Genomic DNA, 3,489 nt, shown 5'->3' with positions numbered 1-3,489 from the left:
TGTACAGGATTAGGTGGGTAAGATTAAGCACAGTAGAAAGGCAAAGAAAAGCTTGCTACATTCAAAGATTTTTCATGATATCAGAAGGCTTTCCCTATCCCTTCACTTCGTATAACTGACGGATGTAGCCTATCTGGAAAATGGACATGCTTACGCTGCTATATAGAGTGGGTTTTGAGTGAGTCCTAAAACATTTTAACTTATTCATCAATTGACTATGTTGTCATTGCTACATAAAACTACACAGCATAGAACATCTATTACTGGGGCTCCTATTGAAACATTGCCCTTGTTATGCAGCACTATTTAACTTTGTCTCTTTGAAATGAAATGCAAAATGTTTTTTATCTTGCAGGAAAAGACAGATTTGCTCTCAGACTTGTGAAACACAGGTAGATGAATCTGGAAAGATTTGTTCAGTTCTCACCAGTAAGGCTTCATTTCTCCTTCAGCTGCACTGGAAAGTAACACAGTCTGGTGCCATACAAAGAGTGAAATGCATGCGACCTTCCCCCAGGCACTTCCCATTTTCGTGGCTTGGACAAGCACCCTTGAGGACTACATGGGAAAAGGTCGAGGTTTGGATTTTTTTCCTTTTTCCCTTTTTCTTTTTCCCTTTCCTTTCTCCCCGCCCCAAAATGTAGGTTATTAGAAACTCCCAGCTCCTCCAGTTTAGGAGCAGGGGCTTTGGGAAGCCCAGTCCTCAGGAGAGATTCCTCCACTCCCCTTCCCGTCGCGGTGCCCGGTCCGGAGCCAGCGCCGCCGCTTCCCGGAGCGGTCCCGGCCGCCGTCGCTGGGTGCCAGTGCAGCCCGCGCCTGCCTCTCCCTTGCTGTCTGCGGCTTCTTCGTACTCGCATTTTCCCTCTGCTCCTTTTCCTCTCACTTTTCTTCTCCTCCCTTCCCTCCGTGTAAGTGCCAGGACAGTGCTGCCGGCCCAGCCGTGCTGCTCCTGCCCGCCTCTGCGGTGGAGGCTGCGGGCTGTCCCGGCCGGCAGTGCCTGAGCGGGTTAAAGCGGAGGCGAGGCAGCGCAAACAGTGCGAACAGTGAAGACGCTGAGCCAGAGCTTCCTCTACCGAACTTTTTGGCTGTCTCCGACTCGGGCTCTTCGCTGTGTCTTTGACCTGGAAATCGCGGGGAGGGAAGCGGGGCTGGCAGCAAGAAGGGAAGACGCTGCTCCTGCGGACATCAGCGGAGTGGATGCTCTCTTCCACATCGGGGTGTTTTTCCCAGCCTTGCAAAGCACGGTCAGTGCTGACAGGCTATGCTCTCCGGCTGGATGCAGGAGGGAAAGATGGTTGCTCTGCAATTCGCATGAGTTGGCCCTTCCTGCAGAGCTCCTGGGACTGGAAACGGCAAAGACCTTTAAGATAACCAAGTCCAACCGTTACCCCAGGATTGCCAAGACCACCACTAAACCATACCACTGAGGGCATATAAGACCCAAAGGTAAGAAAATCTTTCATAAGGCACATTAATCACAAAATCAAGAAGAAAATCTTAGACCATGACTATTTGTGGGTATGCAAGTACCCCATTTTAAGTTTACATATAATGAACACATTCTGTCTCTCCCCTAGTATGCTGAAGTTCAAAACCAGTTTAAGAACACACTACAAAATGTTCAGATGAAACTGATTATCAGTAGACAGACAGGTCAAAGCATCCAAAATGCCAAAGATAATAAGCTGATCTTGTTTTCTTACCTGGAGCAGTGCTGAAGTACTGTTTATGGCAATGGTCCCCGATAACACGGAAAGAATAGACAGCATGCCCAGCTTCAAGCTGTCATAAGGAGTGTGAAGAGCAGATTCAGAGTGCCTAAAGAGTAGCAGGAGAAAAGATCCAGAGGGAAGGAAGTCCCATGAGCCATCTGTATTCAAAAGTTTGGTTGCACTTGGCTATGAAAAGTTTTGAGAGTCAAAATAGACTCTACTGAAATTAAAATCAGGAGTCAGGTCCTGAAGCATCTGTTTCAATAGCAGACCTAGGACATGGCTTGCAGAAAAAGGACAGCGGGTTTCAGATGCTAGGAAACACCAATTCTAAGTCATTTCTTACTTAAAAATCAGTTGCAAAAAAGTTATCAGCTCTCACTGATCAAATATTGGTAAAGATGATAAGACAGTTCTCCAGTCTTAGAGACATGCATGATTACAAGGTTTGTTTACCTCCAAAATTGTTCTTCTGGAAAGAATCCTGCAACTAATTGCAAATTTCCCTAACAAATTATAGCCTAAAAGAATGCATCAACCTGAATGTTTTCTCTGCTCCACGTATGTGGTGTCTTGTTGGCCAGCAACTTTAAATCTTGGATTGCAAGTCTCTTCACAGCCTTCCTGGGGTCATTCTTCAAGTACTGCAACAAAAGCTGGATCTGCAACAAAGTAAATTCACTGTTTGAGAGAGATGCTACTAGAGGGAAGGTCTTTTTAAAGGTACGTGTGATGGAATTTTGAGCATACACAGCCAAAACTAACTCACCATATCTGCCCGATGGCTCACCACATGGAAAAGCCACTGCTTAGGCTGCAATGCCACAGCAAGCTAAGACAGTCTGACAGCTGATTTCTACCATGCTGCTCTGCTTGTTCAAACATCCTTCTCTATCTTCTCTCACCCTGCACACCTGAGAAGCCTCGAAAGCTGTTTTGACACTCTCAGAGCTACCATAAAGTATCTCCAAGAAGTTCAGTAAAACCCTTATACTGTTGTGATTATACTACTAGCAACTACTGAAGCTTATCTGGGTGGCTGCATGATCTGCAGTTAACAGACATCAACACAGACACCTTCTATGTGGTTGCCAAACCCTAACCCTAACCCAAACACCCCAAACCCCTACCCACCCCCTCTGAAGCCTTGATCTCTTATTAAATGACACTTAACTGCATGTCCCTTGTGGTGTTCTTTTCCTGAAACTTCACAGAGATGGAAAGATGGAATAGCCAGCACATGAAAAAGCACGAAGATGCTGGCCATGCTTTTGCTTTCCATCCCCACAGTGGCTTATCACTTTTAAGCAGCAGTGGCTGTTCTGTTACAGAAATACAGCCTTAATCACCAATCTTACCTCATAGAGGTAATAAATCGCCACTCTTTACTCATTAAAAAAACCCCGAACGCCTAGGGAGTGTTCTAATGTTGTTTCAGTTGGCTTAGATTCCATACTATTGAAAGCATCCTCTGAAATATAGAAATCAGCCACATCAAAAAAGAAGTTTCAGACAGATCAATGTTACTAGTTTAACAGTAACAGACATCAGCCTTTCATAGCTGTGCAAGATGGAAAGAAAGCAATGACTTTCGCGACAACAAGGACTAGCTAGTCTCAAACGTCACTGTGCTCACACCCGCTACGTAAATCGTGGCCACAAAGCACATTACCAGAACATAAAAGTATTGTATTTTTCTATCACAATCTTGTTTGTAGTCCTAAATTACAGCAACAGATTCAACCTCCTCAGAGTTCTTCAAGAAATATTTTCAAAC

At 45.1% G+C, this 3,489-nt stretch overlaps 1 long non-coding RNA gene across 1 annotated transcript; it reads right to left on the bottom strand.

The window, feature by feature from the left end:
* Positions 1 to 326: 326 nt before the first annotated feature.
* Positions 327 to 2,803, bottom strand: LOC117436826 (uncharacterized). The gene is made up of 3 exons (XR_004550142.1): positions 2,252 to 2,803; positions 1,704 to 1,818; positions 327 to 1,360 (listed from the first exon to the last, which is right to left on the bottom strand). It is a non-coding gene; the product is annotated as an uncharacterized lncRNA (long non-coding RNA).
* Positions 2,804 to 3,489: the final 686 nt, after the last annotated feature.

The sequence above is a fragment of the Melopsittacus undulatus genome, chromosome 11 (assembly GCF_012275295.1).
Source record: "Melopsittacus undulatus isolate bMelUnd1 chromosome 11, bMelUnd1.mat.Z, whole genome shotgun sequence".
Taxonomy (NCBI): Eukaryota; Metazoa; Chordata; class Aves; order Psittaciformes; family Psittaculidae; genus Melopsittacus; species Melopsittacus undulatus.
The sequence above is the reverse complement of the archived record's forward strand: the minus strand, read 5'-3'. Positions and strand labels throughout refer to the sequence as shown.